Consider the following 15,309-nt stretch of genomic DNA (forward strand, 5'->3'; position numbering starts at 1 on the left):
TTGAATCCTGCAACTTTACTAAAGTTGTTGATTATTTCTACTAGCTTTTTAGTTGATTCTCTGGCATTATTTAAGTAGACCATCATATCATCTGCAAAGAGTGATAACTTAGTCTCCTCATTGCCCATTTTAATATCTTCAATGTCTTTTACTTCTCTAATTGGTAATGCTAGTGTTTCTAGTACAATGTTAAATAATAGAGGTGATAATGGGTGTCCTTGTTTCACTCCTGAACTTATTGGGAAGGCATCTAATTTATCCTCATTGAAAATAATTCTTGCTGATGATTTTACTATATCCTGATTATTATTTTTAGGAAAGGTCCTTTCTATTCCTATACTTTCTAAAGTTTTCAGTAGGCATTTTCTGCATCTATTGAGATAATCATGTGATTTTTGTTGGTTTACTTGTTGATATGGTCAATTATGTGGATGATTTTCCTAATATTGAACCATGATTAAAATCCTGGTATAAATCCCACCTGCTCATAATGAATAACCCTTTTGATCACTTGCTGCAGTCTTTTTGTTAGTATTCTGTTTAAGATTTTTGCATCTATGTTCTTTAAGGACATTGGTCTGTAGTTTTCTTTCTCTGTTTTTGGTCTGCCTGGCTTTGGAAACATTACCATATTTATGTCATAAAAGGAATTTGGTAGAACTCCTTCTTTGCTTATTATGTCCAATAGTTTGTATAATATTGGGATAGTTGTTCTTTGAATGTTTGATAGAATTCACTTGTGAATCCATCTGGTCCTGGGGACTTTTTCTTAGGGAGTTCTTTGATGCCTTGTTCAATTTCTTTTTCTGATATGGAATGATTTAAGTATTCTATTTCTTTTTCTGTTAGTCTAGGCAATTTATATTTTTGTAAATATTCATTCATATTACCTAGATATGCTACAGATTGCTATATTTATTGTCATATAATTGAGCAAAATATTTTTTAATGATTGCCCTAATTTCCTCTTTCTTAGAGGTGAGGTCTCTGTTTTCATCTTTGATACTGTTAATTTGGTTTTCCTCTTTCTTTTTTTTATTAGATTGACCAGTACTTTGTCTATTTTATTTGTTTTTTCACACAGCCAGTTTCTAGTCTTATTTATTAATTTAATAGTTATTTTACTTTTGATTTTATTAATTTCTCCTTTAATTTTTAGGATTTCTAATTTGGTTTTCATTTGGGGATTTTTAATTTGTCTGCTTTCTATGTTTTTAATTTGTATGCCCAATTCATTGACCTTTGCCCTCCCTTATTTGTTAATATATGCACTCAAGGATATAAAATTCTTCCTGAGTACTGCTTTGGCTGTGTCCCATAGATTTTGGTAAGAAGTCTCATCATTGTCATTCTCTTCAATAAAATTATTTATTTTTTCTATGATTTTTTCATACTTTTAGACCTCTATAAGTCTGAGCTGAGAAAATAGACTTATGATCTGTTTGAGTTTAGAAAGCAGAATTGTGATTCAGTTTTTTTCTTCAAATATTTAGAAGGAAATATTGAAACAGCTATATAGTGATGCTAGTTGCATGGGAGATGATAACTGTTCTTAAGTGTTCTTACATAGACCTGACCATCCTGGAAGTAGTGGAAAGAATTTAGGCAAGACTTACATAGAGTCTTCTTTTTTTGTCAGCAATTCCATGGACTCCAACAGTCCACATTTTTCTTTTCTTCCTCAGATGTTTGGTGAATAAGAATTTGAGTTTGTCCTTCACCACATAGACATTTGGTTTCTCTTGTTTCAGAATCTCTTTCCTCCTCCAGCTCCCTCCTCTCCCTCCTCTTTCATTCTTCTCTTCTCCATCTTCTTTTCTCTCACCATTCTCTCATCTGTATTTCTTCTTCTCTCTCCTTCATCATTCTCTCTCATCACCAGCAGTGATCTATTAGGGTTGGCTATATTATGTGATCCTCTCCATATAAGGTTCATAGCTGTTAGACGGAAGGCATTTTTGATAAATAAGCATTAAATAAATGCTTCTTGACAAGTTTAATTTTTACCCTTTACAGTAGCCTTTCAAAACTACATGTGTCTTATATACTACCACTCCCAACTTCATTCCTCCAGTAAGACTACACTTTTCCATACTTCACATCTACAGTTACTTCAATTAATTTCATATATCATGATCTCAAGTCCTTCATCTTGATATTTATTCTTCCTTAGCACTCTTCTAACTAATTAATATATTTTTTTCCTATTATGTGTTGTTTGGAACACACAGTGCCTAGATTTCATCCAATTAGGTCCTCATGAATAAAATAGTATTTTAATTTGTCATTGTTGTTTGGTCATTCAGTCAGTTTCAGTCTTATCTAGATTCATTGTGATTTCATTGGGGGTTTTCTTGACAAAAATCCTAGAGTGATTTATCTTATCCTAATCTAGATCATTTTATGGATGAGGAAAATAGAATTAGATTAAGTGACCTGTCCAGGATCACACAGCTAATGTCTTGAACACAAGTCTTACTGACTCCAGGCTAGGCACTCAAATTAGAAGGCCACCAAGCTTCCCTAGTATTTTAAGATGATTTTGAATAATAAAGGAAGAATTTGAATTAAAATGAACTAAAACAAATGAAATTGTTGTAAGATAACTTATAACTATAAGTATTTTTGTACTAGTAAGTGCTTTTCTCCTGTCTTTGATCACTTTGGGATACAGGCCCAATGGTGGTATTGCAGGGTTAAAGATTTTATACAATTTGATTGCCTTTTGGACATGGCTCCAAATTATTCTCCACAATGGTTGTCACATCACACATCCATCAACATTGTGCTAGTATCTCAATTTTCAACATTCCCTCCAATATTTATCATTTCCTTTAATTGTTATATTAGCCAGCTTGATATATGTGATGTGGTTCTTCAAAGTTGTTTTAATTTGCATTTCTCAAATTAATAGAGATTTGAAGTGTTCTATCATAAGACCAAAGATAGTTTTAATTTCTTCATCTGAGAATGGCTCATATTCATATACTACAACTATCTATCAATTGGAAATCTCATGGTTTTTATAAAAGAGAATAGCAAATCCAAACAACAGAGGCTTCCTGGGCCTACTACTTCTTCTCTATTACCCCAGGAAAATGGTCACCTCTCAAATTCTTTCTCTTTTCTTCCTTAAGTCTTCTATATAACAAACCAAGTGAAAACCTTGAATATACCCTACACTTTGGATGGCAAACCTCAGGTTATTTTCCTTTCTCCCTACATTGGGAAGGAATACAAATCTTAGAGTTTTGTGGCCAACTAATCCATTGCCTAGAGTAGTTTTATAAAAAAGACTGCAATCAGAAGTCAAGAAACTATAAGGTTGTACATTAATATTTTTCAAATTATATTTCTAATCATCAACCTCACATAATTTTCACATAGTTTCACCTCACATAGTTTCAAGTAGGGCAAATAAAAGTCCTACACACACACACACATACACACACATTATATATATATATATATATATATATAATGTGTGTATGCATATTTAAATACATATATCAATATTATACATGTATATGCTATAAGTATATAAATGCATGTATATATGCACATATATTCACATATACACACATAATTCAGTTATAGTTGTTTACATGTCACTCATTAGAATGTGAGCTTCTTGAGAATAAATACTATATTTTTATGTTGCTTTGCATCTGCATCACTTAGTACATTGCCTTATAACTAGTCAATGCTATATAAATCCTTATCAACTGACTGATCCAAAGTCTAAATGTGAAATCTACATCTAATTACCAACGAGTAGACATAGTTTAAAAGAAATGAATGTATCATTCTCAGTATTCTTTCTAAAAATTTTTAAAAAATGTTTTTCCTTTGAAGAAAGGAAACTGGAAGATTGAATTCTCCTCTAAATGGAAGGATGACTGCACAGTTTTCCTCCTCAGAACTAAGTGAGAGTTGGCATAACAGGTTTTATTATGTGCCCAAAGGCAATATGCAGCTTCATTTAATGGGACATTTAGTTACCTAATATGGCAATCCTCTCCATAAACTTTGGCAAAAAGACCAACATTAAATAAGTGTAGGTAACAACTGTTGGACTTTATAAGAAGTAAAAGAAATTGTACATAAACTCAGTATGTCTTTCCAAATAAAAGTAGCCTAAACTTTGATACTAAGTGACTTCAGTGAAAGGTTGGGCAAAGGTAAAGAGAATAAAAATCTAAAATCAACAACAATAACAAAAACCCTAAAAGAATGAAGAGTAAGAAACGAGTGGTCCAAATTTTGTAGACCCTTCAGAAGCCTCATGCCTTTTTAATATTTTCCTTTTAATATATATATGTATATATATAAATATGTATATAATATATAAACACACACACACAGACATATATATATATATGGTAAAAGATTTGGAAGTGTCTGTACTTCGCAATCACTAAATCACATGGTTGAAAATAAATGTTATTTTTGTTAGAGCATAGATAAAAAACTAAACTTAAAATTTTTTTTGACTAAAGTAAAATTTAAGCAAATTTAACCCAGGTAATTTGAAGGAGGTGTTGACACTAAAATATCTGAAATAGATTAAAGAATGCATGGAAATGATTACTAGTTCCTTAGGGAATTTGTTTGTTATAAACAAAACCTTACCAGTGCTATGGCTTAAAACACCAAAAGACTGAGACCAAAAAGAATCTAGAAACCACCTTAACCAGCATTATTTTGATCTCCTTGCCAAGTGGAGAGATTTTATAGCCAAGAATATTACCAGCTTAAATTTGGGTCATTATCACTTCATAAAAAAGAAAGAAGCCATAGAGGATAAAACAAATTGGACAAGAGTGTCAGTTAAACCAGATTATGCCTGAAGGATATAGGATTAAACCAGAAATAAAATAATACATGAAATATAGAAGGCCAAAATTTCAAGATTAAACTATTTTCCTTTAAAAATAACAGTAGAGGTACCACATTCAGATTCTAACATCAAAGTCCCTGATATATTGCTAGAAGGAATATCCACTGAAAAATATAAAAAGAGCCACAAACAAGACCAAATATATTAAAAGAGGGTATGTGTTTAATCCAAGACAGTTTTGAGGGTGTTGAGAGACTTAAAGATGTTGAGAGATTGATTCTCGGAATATATAAAAAAGTAGAAGATATTAACCACTTAGGGAAAATCACAGGCCTTATCAGTGTTGTTCTTGTTGTTCTTAATCAGGTTTGATCTCTATATTAGCCAGTCTAAAAGTACAGTGGTCATTCACAGGACTTATTCTAATATTGACTGGTACATATAATTTGTTCTGTTCTTTCTCACATGAGCTTACCTGCCCTTTTTTCTTTTTGACAGCCTACTGGGCCTGCATTGTCCAGGGAAAATTTGGGGTTGATGGAATGAGAAAGTGGACAGGAATGACACTTATATTGGTGTCAAATTCAGAGCCAATGCCCTGTTGGCTTTACTCTTGCTGTGACTTAAAACAATCAAGTGATCCATTAGCTTCAACCTTCTTCTGGATCAGAGATTGCATGTATGTGACACTATTTATGTATTGCTTTAAGGTTTGCAAAAAGTTTTACAAATATGATTTCATCTAATCCTCACAATATTGTGAGATAGTTGCCTTAATTTTCTCCATTTGATAGCTGAGGAATGTGAGGCTGTTGAAAATTAAATAAATCATCCAGTATCACACAGCTAGAAAGCTTCTGAAGTGGGGTTTTCACAGAGGTCTTCCTGATTCCAAGTCATATACTCTAAGTGCTATCTATTTCCAAAATTAATTAATAAAAGATTCCATTTTGATGACTTCTGTTTTGTAACAAAGTCGCTTATGGAGAGAGTCCCCACCTTTAAATAGGCATGGTGACTGCCTTTAACAGTATATAAAAATTCAATGCCCATAACATCTTTATATAAAAAAAGGAAGTTTCTTTCCTTTTCTGGTTTCAGGACAGCTTATTTAAGTTACTATGCATTTGACTTAATTTTAATGTTCATAATATACATTGTTATTGTTATCATACACTATTTCTTACTTGTGTTCATTTAAATATTCTCATATTTTTCTTATTTCTATTTATTCTCATATTTTTCTTATTTCCATTTAAATATTCTCATATTTTTCTTATTTCCTCCTATTGATCACTTTTTTAAGAATCACAATATTTGATTACATTTGTATACTGGATTTGTTCAGTTGTTCTCAAATCAAAGTTCATCAACTTTATTTCCACATTTATTTTTGCTGCCAAAAATAGTGCGGCAATGAATATGTTTATATTTGTGGAGTTTGCTTTCTGCCTTTGACCTTCTTCATTTATATGCCCACGAGTAAAATCTCTAGGTCAAAGTGTATGAGCAGTTTAATGATTTCTTGCAAAATAATGGGCATATTACCAAAAGTAGTTATGGAAAAATATTAAAAATTATTGACTCATATATCTGTTTTGTACACACTTTCTAATCAGAATAATACAAATAAGTATAGAAGTTATTTTCAATGAAAAATGAGAAGGGAAGGAATTCTACTATAAAAGATAATACATAAATTCTTAGTCACTCAGTTGACTGAAAGATACAGAGAATAGAAAATCTCATTGGGAAAAGTGTTACTTGAATATAGCAAAAAAAAAAAATGGATTTGATAGAGTAAAATATTACCCTGAAAACTGTTCTTTAACTTTATATGTGTTGTATGTGTATTTCCTACTTATGTCTCAGTAGAACAAAATTCAATGAAAGATGTAATAACAGATTTTTTCAATGTTTTTACTTTTAATTTCAGTATCAATTTAGTTTGTTCACATTTTAATGATCCTCTGATTATTTATATCAGTTAAAGGTTGTTCTTTTTTTAATTTAATTTTTTTTTCAATTAAAAAAGGTCCATTTTACTCTATCCTATGTGCTGGCTGGAAAAAGAAAGAAAACAAACAAAAAATATACATACATACATAAATACATACATATATATATATATATATATATATATATATATATATATATATATATTTATNGCTGGAAAAAGAAAGAAAACAAACAAAAAATATACATACATACATAAATACATACATATATATATATATATATATATATATATATATATATATATATATTTATATACCAAAAACCATAGTCAAGGAAATCCAGTTCTCATTTAAGGCAGGTTTCCAAATTAGGTCTCAGTCAGCATCGAGTTTGACACATTCTATTAGGAGGCCAGTTGCATGTTTTGTCGAGGCCAGGTCTACAAATAGCTTGTGGGTCCTCAGACCAGGGGGAGAGAAATTGGCTGGGATTGCAGAAGAATTAAACCCCCAGACATACATATCAGACTCACAGACAATCTCTTGCTGGGTGGTGAGAAAGTTTATTGATTTGGGGTGCACAATTTATAGGGAAAATTATGTAGGCTAAAGAATTAGGTAAGTCTTTTGCAGAAACAATGATTATCAGTGATTTACAAGATGGAAAAGATGGATGCAGATTGCCTTAGTGGCTCTAAGCAGTGTTTTCTATAGTATAATAAATGACATTAGTATATCAATGGATGATCTAATATTGTATGTTCTTCTTACAGAAGTCTTGCTTATTATTTTCTTGGCTGGACATCTAGTATTTGGGGAGGGGAAGAGTTTGCTTTTCTCATGCTGGGGAGCAAACTACGTGCTTTGTGATTTCTAGCTGATGGTTCTGATTTTATTGGGGACTGCTCTAATTAATGGGGGCTACATCTACTCCTTTTTTTACTTAAATTAAACAAATGGAAGCAAGGTAAATGAGTGCATGGTTTGTATGGATTGTGTATGGCTAAAAAAAATCAAAATTCTATTTTGCTAAAAATTCAATTTGCTTGGAAATGGAGCTTTTGAAATTTCATTTTTTACTTGGACCCCTTTTCAGAGTGTGTCTCAGAACATGCTGTGGGGACTGGCCTTAGTGTTTTGTCCTAGGCAGACATATCTACACGGCTTTAGCATAGGAGCTAAGATGACTTTTACTCAGGGATCTTTCTTGGCCTCGAGTCAGGTGGTCAAATCCTAGAGTTACTAAGATTGCCTCCAGGACAAGGCATTTCTTCTGAGCTTTTTTGCATAGCCTTGGTTGGATTGTTAGGCTTGCTAAGGCTTTCATTGAGACTGGAGGTCCTTTTGCCTTTATGACAAGCATCACTTAACACAGCTGAGAGAGGTACTCTTATTAGGCTTGATTCTGTTAGCATCCAATTCTTGGTTCCATAAGCCAAGTAAATATTGACTTCTCCTTTACTTATAAGTTAATTTAGTTTTATTTCTAAATGTCTATGCTATTATGCTGATAAGCATTATGTTCTGTTATGGGGTAATATAAATAGGGTTTGGTATATATATTTTCTTCCTAACCCATTCTGCAATGTGTTTGGTGTAAGATATTTGTACTAAGTCTTGATCTATTATTCTTTGTTATCTTCTAGTGGAATAAGAATAAGGTTAGATTGACCTATTAGAAGGGCAAAATACATTATGAAAACTTACATTTGATACAGAAATACTTATACTTAATATTAGAATATAAGGGTGTACCTAATTATAAGTTAAATTATTCAAGGTAGCTGAACCACAACAATAGTAATAATTGGGCTGGATTTAATAGTTAAGATTGATCATTCTTAGGGAGGTTGACACCTCCAGGGATTATTCTGTCTTATGAACAGTTCTTCTGGCTTGTCTCCAAATCTTAGGCTTTGGCTACTGGAGTCTAGGAATAGTCATCTGAGTTGTTTCATATTCGGCTGTTCTTGAAAGGTTCTCCGTTGTGGGTGTTAATTTCCTGTGTAACTCCAAACAAAACCTGGACCCCCATATATATTTATGGGGATTTTTGTTTGTTTGTATTTGTAAATGGGTTATTCCAATTCATGTTCAGTGATTACACAAATGAATTAACTTACAAGAGATTCATTTTAACTCCAATTGAAACAAAAACTTGGGATGGGGTACAGACTCTTAAGTAAGTAGTGGAACATATTTGTTTGCTATACACATTCAAATTTCTAGGGCTTCAATTATTATTTCACATTGCTTTGATTATAACAATTTGCTTTGAAAGAAAAAAAACAGGGAAAGGATTATAACACTGTTTGGCTCTTCAGGTAAGAGTCAGGGTTATTTAGTCATGTCTTTCCTTTTGAAAGGTGGATACACTCCTATGATTTATCAGACAACTATACCTGAATTCAAATCTCAAAATTAATATTAGTTACAATTCCAAAGCCTTTTGCCTTAAACAATAAATCTCACCGATTGCATCTTGGAGCTGAAAAGTTTCCAAGATTTACATTATACAATGAAAAGTCTTGATTTTACAAGTCATGATAATCAATTTTTCTTTAATAATTTCCAGTTTTTTTCCAAGTTTCAATACTCACTAACAATGTTTAAACTATCTGGCATTTCCTCCCAATTTATACAGAAAAAGGGTTAATAATTTTGTTGGGAGTTAAGTTTACATTAACATTATTTTAATATATAACATAATACTTTTTTGCACATTGTCATAACAAATTTACCTTAAACCTTTGGTTTACAATACAAATCATATATCATTGTAAGTAAACATGATCAATTTCTAACAAACTGCTTCTACACATAGTTTACATTAAACATATATTTTCAGTTTTTATTGAATAATGTACAAGTTTTGGCAATATTCAATATATAACAATTTTGTCAAAAATCCATTATTTTTGTACCTGTAGAATTTGCATGTTTTAACCTTGATATTAAATTATTCTCAATGGATATTGATTTAAAACTTCAGAACTTTCAAATAGGTACCTCAAATATTTTTACATAATTGATTAAATTTCACCAATAATATTCTGATATAACATTTGTTGTAGGTATTTTGCACTATATTTTTACAGTATAGTTGGCACATAATCACCCATTTACAACTTGTGTTTTAATGCTTGTTAATATTCAATGCACTTCACAATAACATTAGCAATTTTTAAATTTAAACCAATTCCTTTTGATGTTTTACATTTTTTACCATTTGTTAGTAATATCTGCAACTTCTCCCTTTTGTATATTTAATTTGCATTCTAGGGGTGAACACCCCTCTCCCTGGCTCTCTACTCATCCCTTTTCCCCAAGAGGGTAGGTAATATGGTAAAATGGAACATATATCACAGTATAATACACATTTCCCTGTTCATCATCTTGTGAAACAAGACCCATATTGCTTACACTACAGAAAAATTCAATCTGCATTTGGACTCTTGCTAGTATATGGTGGTAGAATATATTATGTTTTTGTGTCTTGGATATCTTTGGTAGTCTTTTGGAAACTATGGATCTTTTCTCAGAATAATGTTCTTTTTAAAATGCATAATAAAAATCCATAACATTATAAAAGCAACTAATTAAAGTATAGTTATCAAATGGCTCATGAAGACTAAATTAAGAACCCTTATTACAGATGATAAGATTGTATCAGATGCTACTATTAGAAGGTGATGAATTTATTGTATCAAATTCCAAAATTTTATAGAATCTCTTAAATGAAACCCATAATAACTCAAGAGCATTTAACCTATCCACATTTAAAAAAGAAAGCAAATGAAAAATACTTTTTGTCTCTATCAGAAGTATCAAATAGAAGGCCCACTCTACAGATAACCCCCCAAATTCCCCAGCGACCCTGAAAGAGAATAAAATATATTTGGGAAATGTTTAACAAAATGAATAAAATATGATATAACATAAATAATTTTGAGTTGTGGTTTTCTAAGTAGATGTGTGGCTTGCAGAGATCTGATTCTATTTAATCATGACACCACTGGTTTAGGCTATTTTTCAGTTGCATGGACAATACATAGAGAGAGAGAGAGAGAGAGCAGAGGACCTGGATCCTAAAGAAAGAAGTTAGGATAGCTTGTATTTGGGAAACTGTCAAGTGCTTTTAATGACCCTAAGTAACTCCATGAAATAAAGACCCATCCTATTAGTATCTGGCAATTCTCTAAGTTAAAGGATATGACAGTCTCCAAACCACTGAAATAATAGCTCAAATGTAGGGCTGTGGAGAAATGCAGAATAGATAGGAATAAGGTATAGCTTGTTTCCAATGTGGAATTTTCTCTAGTAACCACTTATTTCTTAATCTCATTTCCCTTTTTTCCTCTTAATTCATCATCATATTTGGGTTCAGAGTCACTGGATCATGCCAAACACTAAGATATTTGGAAAATTTAGTTCAGTAGCTATTGAAGAAAATTTCTCATGTGCTGAGAAAGCTTTAAATCATATTTAAGTTATTGTATTTTGTAATTCTTTTCTTTCAAGAAAATGACAATGTGATTTTCAAAAGCAAACAAACAAAAAAACAAAACAACTTTAGGATTGACCAATGCAAGAGTCAAAGGCTTTCAAGACAATGCTTTGAAACGTCATTATGTTCTATAAATGATTCCATGGTCTCAACAAGACTCTTCTTTTTAATTGTTACTCCATTCACCTGCTAGTTTGCTTTTCTTTTTCAAGAAAGGGTCACACATGACATTTGCAGTTGAAAGAGACCTTAGGCATCATTGAGTCTAGCTCCATTATTTTACTCCAAACAATTTAAAGGGAAGTAGAATTTGCAATAATTTAAGCCTAAATAATTTTTCTTTATTTAAAAAAATTTACATTATTTAGTTTTCTGAAGTTCCCTGAGAAACTTTTGTGTGGAATGAAACAAACAAAATCTCTTTGTTTCACAGGCTCAACTCCAACTCCGAATATCCTTGGCTAGGTGAATGCTGTTTTCCTAACAAAGCTCATTTTTAAGGAGAGTGCACCCTCCTGTGGTAAGATGATGCTATGGTTAATGCTGACTTTCCTTAGATATATTAATTAATAAAGAAGCAGGAACCACTGGCTATTGCCTGATTGACATATTAAATCTTCATATTTCAGGAGGTTTGGTAGCGAGACATATTTGTTTTGTGTTTAATGGCTAGGGGAAAGGACAGGCTGAACTACAGGAGACCTAGAGTACGGGTGGCAATTGCGACCTTGCTTCCAGTTCATATTCCAAAGACCCTCATCTCTGGCCTTTAAGAAAGTGTGAAAACCTGTCCCCAAAGTTCCCATTAAGACTTAGTGAATGACTGCATTAAATTAAACTACTGGAAGAAAGGGACTCAGTGGTATACCGAATGGAGAAAGCTGTTATTAGTTTAGTGCTTTTCCTGGAACATGGGAATAATTTAAGCAGGCAACAGTTATAAATAAAACACTGAAAGTATGCTAAGGTCTAGGGAAATTCTTGGGTAAATAGTGCTAAGCATTTCTATAAACAAACTTTCTGGCTAATACAAACTGTGCCCTGAAGGTTCGGTTGAAGTCCTTTGGTCCAAGAATTTTTCCTTCTGAGAACTGATGGTTAGTGTTAAGGAAATGCCAGGTTTCCTAATGAAAAATAACAACCTCAGAAAGACAAAAGACACTAAAGTCCAGTATACTTTCATTTCAAATTCCCTATAGGAAAAGGTAATTGAGCTCTGTTAATGAAATCAATAGGTATTTTAAATGAAAAGCTTACCTTTTGAGTGGCATTATAGTTTTCATGGATGCGAGGTGTGTATGTTGTAGCCTCTTTGAGTTTCATTTAAGTTTCTCACTTAAATTTTAGGGACTTAAATTGTCTTTTTTTTAATTGTGTAGGTAAAATTTGTATTTGCCAATGCATTTTTAAAAATACTCATTTCATTCATCACAGAAAGGTGCGAATTTGTATTGATAAGAATTGAGATGAATGTCACATCACATATAGGTGAAGAGAAGTCTTTCTTTTTTGCCTTTAAATTCCATTTTTTGTAAAAAAAAAAGCAGATTTTCAAACATGGCTTATCTAGGACTTTTTGTTCATGTAAACTGAAATAATTGAATCTTTGTGTTAAGATAGTAAACATCTTATTGCCTTTTGCTTCTCATGAAAGTCTTAATCTGAATAAGTCTGGTCTGATAAATATCCTGTTATGGGAATGATGGTAAGATCAGTGAAATTATAACATATTTTTAATATGTAACTTAAAATGTTTTTTATTACTCCTTTGAAGAATCCTGAAAGGTATAGTCAAAGTGGCATTTCAAATTTTCATTGAAAAATCCATTATGTCAGGAGCTAAGAACAGATACTGTAAAGTTTCTGTAGGGAAAAACAGGTACCTACTATTCTATGGAGCTATTAAAGAGTATGAGGAAATAGCCTCGGGGTTAATGTTTGCTGTTTGGAGTTTGAGAAACTATACTTGGAATATAGCAGCCTATCAGACATTACTTACCAAGAAAACAATGGAGGTGGGCATTAGAGATCTGTCCTCCAATTTTCCCTTAAGTAACTGAGTGTTTTTTATATCTTAAGACCCAAGGGATAGTCAGATCTACCTTACTCATCCTTAACCCTCCATCAAGTTTAATTCTATGGGCACTAAAATCACTCCATATTTTCTTTTTTACAAGTATAATTTGCTTTCTTTCAATTTTCAAATAATGAATTTATATTTAAGACAAGTCAAATCTTTTTCACTTTGCTGTACATTTCACAGAAAGCATCATCAGATATTTTCATTGACTTATTCTTCCATAACAATTTTATAATCTGGCTTCTGCATTCATTTTAGACCAGCAATTTGAACTTAGATCATTGACTCCAAATTTACTACTCCTTCCATTTTGGGGAGCTTTCTTTTTTTTATGCAAGGCCCAACTTGCATAGTCCATTAGTATGAGACTCTCAGTATTGTGAGATGACTACACTGAATTGTGTGAGGGACTGGAGATGTAGGAGTCTTCAGTCTTCCTTGCTACTGTGAAGTGAAAGTGAAGGGAGGAAGGTAGAGAGGAATTGGAGAAAGGAGAGAGGAAGGTAGAGAAAGGGAAAGGAAGGTAGCTTTTCCCAGCCAGCAGGGGGAAATTGACCAGAGCCCTTCAGGGGCTTAAATAAATTATCAGAGAGCAACTTTAGGGTTTAGAATAGCTGGGCTTTATTTAGATTAGGAAAGGGAAGGTCTAGGGAAAACTAGAAGGTAGGAAGAAAGGGAAAAAGGCACTAAGAGAGAGTTCTGCATGGCTCAGCTTCCAGGCTACAGAGAGCTAGCACACACTCCAGGGTAGAGAGCTAATAAGAGCTCAGGGTAGAGAGAGCTTCAGGGTAGAAGGCAGAGCTTCCAGGGTCAAGAGAGCTAGCTAGAGCTTAGGGTAGAGAGCAGAGCTTCCAGGGTCAACAGAGAGAAAAGGTGCCAAACTCTTTCTTTTATACTTTCCCTGACACCTCCCACAAAGGGAAGTTGTAGCAGAGAGAGTCCTGGGAGTTGTAGTCTTCCAGGGCTTATAACAATTTCAAATGACACATTTCCCCCTGTGATCTTTTGGGAGACCAATCTCCCCAATGGATCATAACAAACATAAATAAATTTACAATCACAATAAATAAAGGGTATATACATCAATACAAGGGGAGAAAGGTAACAATTTTTACAATATAAAAAAATCAAATGGCACTTCTTTTACAAAAATATTCAGGTGGCAGTCCCCTTTTCTAACAACAAAATAGATACATATATAAAACAAATTCATTTAAACAAAACTGTTGAATTAACAAAACAAATGAATTTTAAAACAAGACAAATGAATTTTAAAACAGACAAGTGAATTTTAAATCCCCCCAAAGTTCAAAATTTTGTACATCCAGTTGCTCTCTTAGGCTCCTGGATCAGCATGTGTCATAAATTTCACGAGGATTGTGATTCAAGGAATCCTATGTCTCAACGTATGTAAGTCCAAATATCTATCTCCCAATTCAATAAGCCTCTCCATAAACTGAGAGGGAGTTTGGTCATCATTTTGTGTTAGGTAATCAAATTTGGTCCAGTTGTCTGGACATTCTTCACATTCTTTCATGGCTTTTAATATTGCAGCCCTATCTTTAATTTAACTGCAAATATTCCTCTGAATTGTTATGATCCCAATGTGGATCCTCATGTGGCCAGTGTGCTACATTTCATCCTTGGATCTTATTTACATGAGAGATGATTTTGTTTCTTTCTCTCTCTGTCAGGAAGATCTTGAGTAATTTTTCCACATCCTCATAGGAAAGATTGTATTGGAAAAATATGTCTTCCATCCTTTTCATTACAGCTATTGGTTTCGTCGTTATAATTTAGAACATCTTTTTTAAATTCTTTGACATCTTGAGGTTTGAATGGTGTATGGTGTGTTAAATTTATCACATCCCAAGATCTGTCTAATGTAGTCACTTCCCTTAAGGGGAAAAGGCCTTCACAGGAT

Source organism: Gracilinanus agilis, chromosome 3 (genome assembly GCF_016433145.1).
Source record: "Gracilinanus agilis isolate LMUSP501 chromosome 3, AgileGrace, whole genome shotgun sequence".
NCBI lineage: Eukaryota > Metazoa > Chordata > Mammalia > Didelphimorphia > Didelphidae > Gracilinanus > Gracilinanus agilis.